Genomic DNA, 12,632 nt, shown 5'->3' on the forward strand with positions numbered 1-12,632 from the left:
GTGTCTGAGATACGGTACAAGAGTGATGTGGTTGGGATGTACTACATGTGCAGGGCCATCAGGAGAGAGAGGAGAGCTGAAGCTGGAAATACCTGTGGGGACCAAGCCTTGATTTCCAGCTGAAGGCTTTGGATGTCTTCCTGAGGGCAAAGAGGAGCCCTTGAAGCACTGATTGATGGATCAGTCAATTGACTGGTTATTTTAAGCAGAGAGTGACATGACAAGATTTGTGCTTTAGGAAGACTGCAGGCTGCACCATGGGGGCTTTGAATGGAAACAAGAAGCTGGATGCCAAGAGCTCAGGCAGGAGACTGGTGTTCTAGTGAAGAGGAGATGTAGGAAGCCTTGAACCAGGTCGACAGCAGCATCCTAGAAGTTTGGACGTCTAAGATGAGTCTTAAAAGATGAGTAGGAACATACCAGGTGGAGAAGTTGGGGACAGTGTCCAGGGAGAAGAAACTACACAGATAAAAGCTCAAAATACAGACAGTTCCTGTCAAGCTTGGGAAATTTCCACTAGTTCAGCAGGACTACAGTGCAGTCCAAGAGAGAGATCATGGTGAGGGATTATGCTGGAGCAGTTGGTTGGGACCCTCAATTGCTCTCAGTATTCTCTGTCTTCTGAACCTAGAGTCAGGTGGAAGAAAAGAGGGAGCACTGGCCTTGTGTACAGAGGTGACCTTGTGGGGCTGTCTCCCCTGCAGACTGTGAGAGCCTCTCCATGATCACAGCACTACACAGCATTACATTTTACAAAGTCCCTTCACAATGATTCTCAGAGCTGCCTGGTGAGGAATGTAGAACAAAAACTATTATCTCCACACAATGGCTAGAGAAACTGAGGCAGGAACTTGTCCGAGGTTGCTCAGGTATCCCCCTCTTAAACCCCAGTGTTTTTTCTAATAAACATACTTGTCCCTGACTCACACACACACAACAGATGTAGTAGCTGCTAACTGATGTGACTGGAACCTTCACCTTGAAGGTGGAGACATTCCAGCTGGGAAAACAGAACCAAGTTCCCTCTGCTTTGGAATCCAATAGACATGAGGACAAATGCCAGCTCGTCACTTTCCAGGTGTGGGAAGTCAACTGCATTCATCTCAGCCTTGGTTTTCTTATCAGAAAATTGGGAGAAAAAAATCCTATGTTTCAAAGAGTTGTGATGAGGGTTTAATGTGATAATGTAGCACTGTAGCAGTTAACAATTGCTGAGTAACAAATTATCCCCGAACTTAGCAGCTTAAAACAACAAATGTTTATTATCTCACACAATTTCTGAAAGAGGAAATAGCAACCCACTCCAGTGTTCTTGCCTAGAAAATTCCATGGTCAGAGGAGCCTAGCAGGCTATAGTCCATGGAGTTACAAAGAGTCAGACAGGACTGAGTGACTGAGCACAGCGCAACATCCAATTTCTGAGGATCAAGAATTCAGAATTGAGAGATTCTGGCTCAGAATGTCTCATGGGGTTGCAGTTGAGTGTCAGCCAGGGGTGAGGTCATCAGAAGGCTCAACCAGGATCGGAAGATCCACTTCCAAGCTCCCTCTGTGATTGTTGTCAGGTCTCCATTCTTTTCTGGCAGTTGGTCAAAAATTTCAGTTCCATTTTACACAAGAGGCTCCATGAGACTGCTCATGACCAGGGGGCTAACTTTCACTAAATGAATGAGCCAAGAAAGAGAATCTACTAAGATGGAAGCACAGTACCCTTTATAATCTAATCTTGGAAATGGCATACCATTACTTTTATCATACTCTTTTGGTCACACAGACTAAACTTGGCATGGCGTGGGACAGGAACACACACCGGTGTGGATACCAGGAGGAGTGTGGATCTTTGGGAGCTGTTGGAAACAAGCTACCACAAGTGTGAAAACAGGGCCTGGCACCCAATAGGTACTTATTCATTACCAGCTGCTATTATTCTCCCAATGCTCACAGACTAGCCAAGGAGACAAGATTTGGACATGAAAAGATGAAAAGCTTGGCAAAGTAGACTGTGAAGTGAACTGGGCAATGTTCAATTACATGATGGAAGAGGATCCGCAGGAGAAAGGGGTGGAAATAAAGAAAAGCCACCTGGCGGAGGTGGAGCTGAGAAGGGAGGCTTCAGAGAGGAGACAGAGGGTGAGTGTGGCATGCACGGTTGGTTGCCTTCCAACAGCCAATCCCCTTTTCCTCTTTCCAATAGCAAGGTGCCCAGGCACAGGATGATCCAAGCCATTCATGGTGATGAATGGCTTTGCCAGTGAGTAGTCTAATAATGAACGTGTGACTTTATTTCGGTCAGTGAGATATGAGGGGATGGTCTTCTTGGAAAGCACCCCTCTTGGATAAGAGAGAGGCATGAGAGAAGATCCTTTTCTTTTCCATGCCCTTTCTTCCTGCTTGGGAGGTCATGATACTTGGTGCTACATCAGCCACTTTGTGATCATAAGGAGAACCTCTCTCTCAAGGGTTAGAATGGAAAAAGCGTGGGTTGTCAGAGACATGGTTGAATAGCCAGACCAACCCTGACTCCACGTCCCTCTGGCTTCCTTGTTAAGGAAATTAAAAGTTTAAGCCATCAGTTTTTTTGTTTGTTTTTTTTTGGGGGGGGCACAGTTCTGGGTTTTTGTTGCTTTGCACGTGGGCTTTCTCTGGTTGTGGTGAGTGGGGGCTACTCTGTTGTGGTGCTTGGGCTTCTCATTGAGGTGGCTTCTCTTGTGGAGCACAGGCTCAGTAGTCGTGGCATATTAGCTTAGTTGCTCCGTGGCATGTGGGATCATCACAGCCCAGGGATCAAATCGGTGTCCCCTGCATTGGCAGGCAGATTCTTACCCACTGCATCACCAGGGAAGCCCCCCACCAGTTGTTTTTTGTTTGTTTGTTTGTTTTTGAGGTTGGGTGCTCTGTGTGCTCAGCTGTGTCCAACTCTCTTTGGCCCACCAGGCTCCTCTTTCCATGGAATTTTCCAGGCAAGAATACTGGAGCAAGTTGCCATTTCCTACTCCAGGAGATCTTCCCATCCTAGGGATCGAACCCATATCTCTTGCATCTCCTTCATTGGCAGGTGGATTCTTTATCACTAGAGCCACCTGGGAAGCCCTTTTGAGGTTGGAGGAAAATATATTTAAATTGTGAAAAATGTATAAGAACTAAAAGAATTTTAAACTAACTGGAGTTGCTACTGTGTGGAGACAGGGGTGTGATAGATTGGAGTGGGTGACACAAGAAAACCTGAGACATCCTCTTATCTGGGAAAGGAATTTTGAGAGATATGAGAAAGAAAGGAATAAATACATCAGAGAGGGAGGGTGGCTGGTTACATGATACCTGAGTGAAATTTATGACAAAGCGATATAGTGAAAATATTTAAATTTCCAGTTGGGCTGATGTGCCATCCAGTAGAGTGGGGAATGCATGTCTTGAACTCTTCAGCTAAGACTCATGTGATCAATAGTGTGGGGACTGAAGTGTGTTGTTGTGATGGCCTCTGTTACCTGGAGGAGTGCACACAGGGTTAGAAGGCATGGTGAAGTGAGGATGGGCAGAAAGTTATAGGAGCTTGATGATAAAACAGTACAGAGAATACTTTAAGGAGACACAATACCTTGCCCTGTCCTCCATGCTCATTTATGGATTTAATAGTTACCTCAACAGAGAAAGTTTCAAATATACATTCTTTTCAATATATTTCTCAGTATTTCCAAAAATGTAGTAAGCCTAGTCATGGGAGCATTCAGAATCATTTTAGGTGGTGTGCCATAGACATTTGGCTTTTTGGTGTTGTTTGTTTTTAAATTTTATTTATTTATTTTTGGCTGTGCTAGGCCTTCATGCTGCAAGTGGGCTTTTTCCTAGTTGCAATTAGAGAGGGGGCTGTTCCTAGTTGTGGTGGGCTTATTTTGCAGTGGCTTCTCTTGTCGCAGAGCATGGGCTGTAGGGCACACGGGCTTCAGTAGTTGTGGCTCTCATAAGCCACCAGGCTTTCTCTTACTTGCATTCTAACTGAGAGCAAAGAATTCCAGTCCCCTCTGAGTTTCCTTTTCCCCAGGAAAGTAGAGTGAATCTGTGGTACATGAAAGGGTCCTTGGCTGGGAGGCAGGAGTCCTTGGTCTAACCCCAGTTCTGTCTCTGAGTTGCTCTGGGATCTTGAGCAAATCCCTGCCCCTATGGACCTCCAATAATCATAGCTAATATTTATTGACTGCTTGCTGTGTGCCAAGCATTCTGCTAAGAGCTTCCCTTGCATTATCTCATTCAATCCTCCCATCAACTGTGCTATGTCAATATTATTATTGTCTTTATTTTTTAGATAAGGAGACTGAAGCTCAGGGATTTTAGGTAACTTGCCCAAGGTTACAGAGCAACTTAGTGCTGGATCTTTGGATTCTGAATTCAGGCTCATCTCTCTTCTCAAAAGACCCGGCTCCTAAACATAATGCTATACTGCTTTGCAGTAAAAGGAAGTCTCTGGACAAGATGACCTCTAAGGGCCTTTCTAGCTCAAATATTCTTTGACTTGCTGTCCCATTTCTAGCTACATGATGAACAAACCAGCTTATCCTAGAGAAGAAAGAAATAAGGACTGTCTTTAGCCATCTAAAAAGCTGTCATGTGAGTGGAAGATTAGACCCAGTGTAGCTCAGAGGACATGAACTGGACTGATGTGGGAACACTACAGGGAGGCAGCTTATATGAGGGAGAGCTTCTTAGCTTCCATTCAGCCAGGGGTTGGGGTATGCAGAGAGGCAATGACGCCCCTGTCATGAAATTGACACAGGCTGTGCTTGATAAACATTTGTCAGAAGTACTGCATTGAGTAGGAATGGAGTTGAATGGCTTAAAACCTGGGGTAGGAATTAAATGGGATCATATACTCTAGTATATTCTAATACTCCCAGCACCATAACTGATACAAACAGAGTCAATAAATTGCGGTTTCTTTTCCTTTTTGACACTGAGATTCTTGGATTTTAAGATGCTCTAATATGGATTGTTGGCCCTTTGGCTTTAATATGCCACAGTTCTATAATTTCAACACACTGTAATTCTGCCCTGCTAACATGCTATGATTTTAATATTCTAACTTGCCATAATTGTGTGACTGTAGAAGCTGCACAGTCTATGATTTTGTAATTTAATAGTCTCTAGCTTTAACAATCCCAGATTCAATAAAATGTCTCTTACCAGCTCCAAAAGCATGAAGGAGTTGCTCTGTATGTAGTGCTTCACTGGCCTGGACACACATTGGGCTACCTCCCTGCTCAGGTTATCATCCCACTGCCATCCCCCACCCAGCCTTGGGCACTCTATTCCAACTGACCCTCCTCCCTGATTCCTACCTCAGGCTCACTCTGCAGTCTCCACACCCACAAAGCAGGTATATTCACTCTCCATCTTCTGGCGATTGTTCATTAAATATGAACCTCCTCCGTGCCCAGGCTTATTCTTATTCCAAAAGGAATATAAGAGAATGAAAAGGCATGATTGTAATACCAAGGGCTCAAGTCCCTTGCTTTTAGTTTCAACTCAAACTCACCTCTACCAGAAAGCCTTATTTGACTGACACTGAATATCTAGCACCAAAAACCTTAATCACAAATGGGAAGATCTGACATCTTTGGTTGATTATAGAGCATATTTTATCTCATCTCTCTGATCATAATTGAGGTTCCCCCATAAATGAAGAGTGTCTCTTGAACCAAACAGAGTTTTATAGAGGAAGACAATGTCTTCCCCATCAGAATGGAGGCTCCTCATAGGCATGGTCTATGCCTCTCTTCGGAGAAGGCAATGGCACCCCACTCCAGTACTGTTGCCCGGAAAATCCCATGGGTGGAGAAGCATGGTAGATTGCAGTCCATGGGGTCGCGAAGAGTCAGACACGACTGAGCGACTTCAATTTCACTTTTCACTTTCATGCATTGGAGAAGGAAATGGCAACCCACTCCAGTGTTCTTGCCTGGAGAAACCCAGGGGTGGGGGAGCCTGATGGGCTGCCATCTATGGGGTCGCACAGAGTCGGACACGACTAAAGTAATTTAGCAGCATGTCTCTCTTATATCACACTTGAGCTTGAGTTAAAAGCAGAATCTGGTTTCTCCACCAGATTAATAAATTCCCAAAGATAAATTCATTTCTCTGCCATAGACTGAGGACTTTATAAAAGCAGAAGATATATCTCCCCTTAATATGGGGAATCCCCAAAGATCAAGGACTGAGTTTTTTCCCTCATACTGGGGGCAACTGCCTGAAATCAAGGGGTTCAGGGTGCTCCCTTCTCTTTCTATTTCTTTTTTTTTTTTTTTCTCCCTTTCTATTTCTTTAACCCCAGTTCAGGACTCTAGTCTTAAGAAGGGATATTTTCTCTAAATCAGATAGACAAATGAAGAAGAGAAGATTAGACACTCAAACCTTTCCCCCAACATGTCCAGACCTTTTCTTGCTCTATCCTGGGCCACCTCCTACGAGCTGCCATCCCTCTGCCCAGATTGGGCCCCTCCCAGCAACTCAGAGCAGTAAGTGAAGATGTCAGCACCTTGGACAGCGCCCAACCCATTACAGGACTCGGAGCCAGCGGAAGCCAAGCTCTCCAACTCCCTTAGCCTCTGGGTGATGGATTTCCTCGTTCTCAATTTGATTAAAGCCCAGTAGATAACCAGAGCGCCTTGTTCCTTTCTCTTCTCTCTTCCTGATGAACATAATTAACTCCGTCAGGCTGGGAATACTTGCTCTTAAATACTGCCTGCCCAGCCCCCACCTAGACATGAATCAGAAACACATAGCCAGAACAACTGAAAGACTCACATTTTTTTCTTGGAGAATGGAGGTGGGAGAGGAAGCTCTCCCTGAAATGTATAGGGGGCTGTGACTGGAGATGAAATGTGATGGTTGGGTAAAAAAAATCCAAAACTGAAAGTCAGGAAATCTGAAGCTTAGTTCTGAGTTTGCCACTAATCTAGATAGGATCTACAGCAAGTGGCATGCCCTTTATGAGACTGTTTTTTTTTTTTTTTTTTTTCATTTTTAAGATGAGGATGTTGTATTAGGCAATCTCAAATGTTGTGTTCAGTGCTAAAATTATTTAAAACAGACAGGGGAAGAGATTTTCCCAAGGCCATATAGCAAGCTGATGGCAAAGGTGGGTCTGAATTCATGGCTCCTGGTTTCTACTTCAGTGCTATATCCCTTGCATAGAACTCTCCACTTTGTCCACATCACAGACTTTTTGCCTGGGAACAGGGCTGAAGAAGTCAAAGACAGGCGGGATTGAGTTCATTTGTACCAACAAAAGGAAATAAAGTTCAAGATATGTGGAAAAGCTAATCTCTCTTCAGAAAGCATGATAAAAATACCTAAGATTAGGGGAAAGGAACACCTGACAGACAGGAATTCAGCCCTAAACTCAGAGAAATCCAGAGATGTTTTGTGTTCTGCCCAAGGCCATCAGCAAGACAACTGTAGAATCCTCTTAAACAGAAAGAGTGAACTCTGATCCTGATCAAGTGTTGGGGGTGCCCCCATCAGAGAAGGGAAAAATATCAATCAGGAAGTATGTATTAGGTTACTAAAATGTGCCCAGATCTGCACTAGGCACTTTGGCAGGAACATACTAAATGGGACGTGAATTCTGCTTTCTATACTTTGATGTGCTGCTTCTACTTAGAATTACTTCCAATACATCTGTATATGTCCAAATACTGCTGTCCCATCAAGGCTCAAACCAAAGTTTCCCCTGTTGGGAAAGCATCCATAATCTTATCCAGATGCCACTTCTCTCTTCTCTGAACCTCCAACACATTTTCTTTCTTCCTGTTTTATCGTACTCAGCATCATCTGTCTTATCTGCTCCCATCCCCTCCCCTAAGTAGACAGAGAGCTTGCATTTTATTCGGCTTTGAAGCACTCAGAATACTTAACACAAGATCTGAGATGTGATAGAATCTCAGAAAGTACCGGATGGATGGATAGATGGATGGGTGATGAATATTGATGTATGGGCGACTGGGAAAGAGAGTAGATGAAGGGATTGATGTGTGGATGGGTAAGTGGGTGTATGGGTGTATGGTGGGTGAATTTATGGATGGACAGATAAGTACAAAATATAGGTGGGGAAAAGGTAATCAGGCTGGTAGGTAGGTGGGAAGATGGACAGGTGAATGTCCATGAGTGATTCTATGCACAGCTAAACGAAGGGTATGTAGGTGGACAGTGTGGTTGGTGAGTGGATAGATTAATACATAGTTAGATAGTTGTGTGGGCGAATGATGTATAATTACATGATTATATGGTAAGATAAATGTCAGGGTATATGGAAAGAATAATTATGGGAAACATGGAGACATTCTTACATATCATAAAGATCATCATGGAGACTTTCTATTGCTAACATCAGGAAAATGACCATGGGGGTGAGCTGACTCTATCCTTAAATTGAGTCAAAAGTGTGCTAAGACTCCAAAAGATCTCAGGCTGATATCAGTGAAAGTCTAATAACATGACCAAAAAAGGTAGTGGTCTTTTTCCGGGGCTTGTGTTCTGCTCTGTGCATCAGGAGGGATGATGACATCCGTGTCTTATCCACATAGTAGATACAGTGATGAGTAATCTGTCAAGTCTACCAAATGAGGAGCTGGTGAAAGAACCAGGAGTATTCAGCCTGGAGAAAAGTCAGGGATGATAATCCCTATGGCTCAGGATCTGGCTGGCTGTCCTGGGGCATGCCCTGTGGCCCCAGAGGCAAAGCTAACTCCAAGAGGAAGTCACAAGACTGGGGTCTCAGCCTCATGGGAGAAAGGATATCATACAATGAGAAGGGCTTTCCTGGGAGAGTGAGATTTCCATCTCTAGGGCTGCACAAGAAGGACATCCTCTAGCAGAGAAGGTACAAAGTGGAGACTTGCTTCGTGTGGAAAGCAAATAAAGGCAACTCTACAGTCTCTTCCCACCCCCAAATTAAATCATCTGCTCATCTCTTCAATCCTCAACAATTAGGTTTAGCTGTGTCCTGTGTTCACATTAAAATGTGGGGAATTTCCATCTAGCACTGAGGGTTTAGGGAGATTTGAGACAGAAATAGGATCTAATGGAACCCTCAACTTTCTGTTTGGGTCTGGGGTATGAGGAATGAGGAGAAACTGAAAATGTCCTTTCAGAGGCCCAAATGACAAGGGAGGGGGAGAATCAGAGCCACCCAGAGCCAATCCATGACCTAGATTCTCTGTAATTAATGAGCCTACGTCACGGACGTGTTGGCCTCTGATCAACACTGTCTCCCCAACCCCACCCCGCTCTCTGGTATGAGAAGATTAAATCAATTAGGAGGAGGAGGAGATCTGGCTGGCGCTGGTTAGGAACAGTGGATAATTCACTTACATAACAGGGGATTGAGGTTTAGACTTGGCCCCTGAGTAGTGGGCATAGATCCCAGACCCCAAGCTTTTGGGAAGAGACCTCAGGGGTTGCGAGTAAAAGCAGAGGGGGAAAAGAGGGGCTGCAGGGGAAAGGGCAGCCATGAGCCCAGATGGAGGCCCATATTCCATCTTCCTGCTGAGAACTAACTCCCTGTTCTCTGGTCTGAGAGAGGGACAAATTGAAAAAATGACCCCCAAATGAGGTGTCCCAGCCACCAGGATTTTTCAAAAATGAAAATCTGACCAAGCCTCTCTCCTTAGCCTGGCATTCAAAGCCCTGCAAATTTGCCAGCTGCATCTCCTGTCTCCAAGGGGTGGGGGTGGGTAGAGAGGCAAAAAATACCTCCTAGTTTTTCTCTCTCTGCCTGGTCCTAGCTAGGCACTGGAGGTACAGAGAGAAACAGACCGAGAAGTATGGCCTAGTGGAGGGGACATATACCTACAATGTTCTATGCCAAGTGGTACAACATAGGCCCGCATGGGCAGGACCCAGAGAGGTCACGATGTGGAAGACTACCTGGGGCCAGTTCCAGAAGGCTCCCCAGGGGAGGCAGTAATTGCACTCACTGAGCCTTAAAGGAAGGATGGATTAGTGGGAGTTCACTGCGCTGACCTGGTTGAGGGAGGGCCTTGGGTGGAGGGAACGACATGTACAAAGGCATGGCAGTGAAACAGCTTGGCACACATTCAGGGAACTAGTTGGTGTGTCTGGAGTCTAGAGAAGGACGTAGGAATCGGAGAGATGAGCCAGGAGAGGTAGCTGCTCCCAGTCTCACTTCTGATGGCATGCCAAGAAGGGACTGAGGCAAGGACCCCAGAGTCTCTCTGATCAACCCTCACTTCCTGAGCACTGACGGTGTACCAGGCCCAGTGCTGGGACTGGGAGAAGATGGGATTGGGGATAAAGAGATGAATGAGAACCAGCTCCTGTCCTCCAGGAGTTCTAGAAGTGCACGCAAATATTTCCCCTTACCAACCTCATAGTCCCGGCTTGGCTCTAGGTAGGACTCAGGCCTGGCTGATGTCTTTGGAGCTCTGCTTGTTGGCTGGATCTGCCTGCAACCCCTTGCCCAAGGACTGAGATACCCAGGCAAGCAGTCTTGCTGGTCAAAAGTGACCTGGCCTCTGGAGGCCTGCTCCTGACACCTAACTCCTGAGGACCAGTCCTGTGGCAAACAAGGTCCCCATGAACAAGTTCAGATAAGATAGGGGAGAGTGACCAGCTGAGCTGGTGTCCTAGGGAGGGAGGCAAGGCATGAATCAAGAAACGGTATAAGAGTTAGACTCGAAGGGTTTCAGGAGACACTAAGGGTTGTTATCTTGGGTCATGCCATCCTATGGGAAACAGGAGGATGTAAGGTCAGGAGCTGCAACAGTTTCAAGCGCCTCAATTACAAGATTCATTGGGTGGTGGCCCATGGAACCTTAGGAATTCAAGTGGCCCACACACAAGCGGTCTGTAGGAAGTGGCTGGTAGAAATCCCTCCCTTCCCTATTCTCTCCCTTCCTTCAGTCTTTCCTTCACCAGCTCTCAGTACCTCTTCTCTTCAAGCAGGCTCTAGGTTGAACAATGAGGCGCAGACCTAGGGTCATCCTGTTCTTTGTCCAAATGACCAGCATTAAGCACAACATTCCAGCACATCCAGGACTTGTCTGCATTTAAAATGTTGGCTGGGAATTGAAGCTAGGGCCTGAAATTTAGTCTACTTTTAAAAGATTTAGGAAGTAACCTTAGTGATTGCAAACAAAAGAAACATACTGAAACTAAGCAAAACAGAAAAAAAAAAAAAAAAAAAAGATTAGCAGTTCCACTGGGCAGCTAAGAATGGTTGAGAAAGCTGGAGAACCAAATGAGGATGCAGCTGGACTCATAGCCAGGGTTATATAATACCACAGGAACAACTGGCCCTAGCACTTCCACCAGCCTGCCCTTTGAACATCTCCACCATACTGCGACCTGGACATGGCACTGCTACATGATGTAAGCACTAAAGAATGCTAACGAATCTTCTTTCCAGCCTCACTAATTGTCTCACCAAAGCTCTGAGACAGGTACAACTGGTCAAACTGGCAGGAGGTGGCAGCGGGAGAGAATCTGGCTCCTTTTGACTTTGAAATTGAAGATTGGGTCTTAGTTTCCATAAGGACTCACCTAGTGGGAGATTCACTCAAAATATAATACAAAGCAATGGATTGGTCTTCAGTTCAGTTCAGTTGCTCAGTCATGTCTGACTCTTTGCGACCCCATGAATTGCAGCACGCCAGGCCTCCCCGTCCATCATCAATTTCCGGAGTTCACTCAGACTCACGTCCATTGAGTCAGTAATGCCATCCAGCCATCTCATCCTCTGTCGTCCCCTTCTCCTCCTGCCCCCAATCCCTCCCAGCACCAGAGTCTTTTCCAATGAGTCAACTCTTCGCATGAGGTGGCCACAGTACTGGAATTTCAGCTTTAGCATCATTCCTCCCAAAGAAATCCCAGGGCTGATCTCCTTCAGAATGGACTGGTTGGATCTCTTGCAGTCCAAGGGACTCTCAAGAGTCTTCTCCAACACCACAGTTCAAAAGCATCAGTTCTTCGGCACTCAGCTTTCTTCACAGTCCAACTCTCATTAGGCAGGAGAAAATGTGACAAATGCTCACTACACCTTTATTGAGGAGTCACTAAATGCTGGATGTATTCCAGGAGTTCTACATAAGCAAATCTGCAAAGCAAACTCTCTTTTAAACTGGATATTGGTTGATCCCATTTTATAGCTGAGGAAATTGAGATTTGGGAAGTAAACTAACATTCATTCAACTGGTAAGTGATGGAACCAGGATTCCAATACAAGTGGATGGTTTTGTTGTTTTAAATACATTATGCTGTCTCCCAAATTGTAACTACAATGTCTTCACACAATGATTGATGGGCTAATAAAATTATGAATAATTTTTCCCTGCTTTTTTATGTTTTTCTGTACTTTCTTTTTAAAAAAAAAAGAGTATAATTACTCTAATAATTATAAGACAAAATAAAATGACAATAGTTTAAAAGATTCTACCAGTATTAACACAATCATGGAGAAACTATGCATAGAAAAAAAGACTGGAAGGAAATTTGTCCAAAAAGTCTCTGGATAGTGGGATATGGGTCTGCTTATTTTTCTTTCAATTTCTGTTTTTCAAATTTTTTATAGTGAGCACACTCTGAAACAAACAGTAAAATAAGTTTTATTTTAAAACCCAGCG

This window comes from Bos indicus, chromosome 15, assembly GCF_029378745.1.
Source record: "Bos indicus isolate NIAB-ARS_2022 breed Sahiwal x Tharparkar chromosome 15, NIAB-ARS_B.indTharparkar_mat_pri_1.0, whole genome shotgun sequence".
Lineage (NCBI taxonomy): Eukaryota > Metazoa > Chordata > Mammalia > Artiodactyla > Bovidae > Bos > Bos indicus.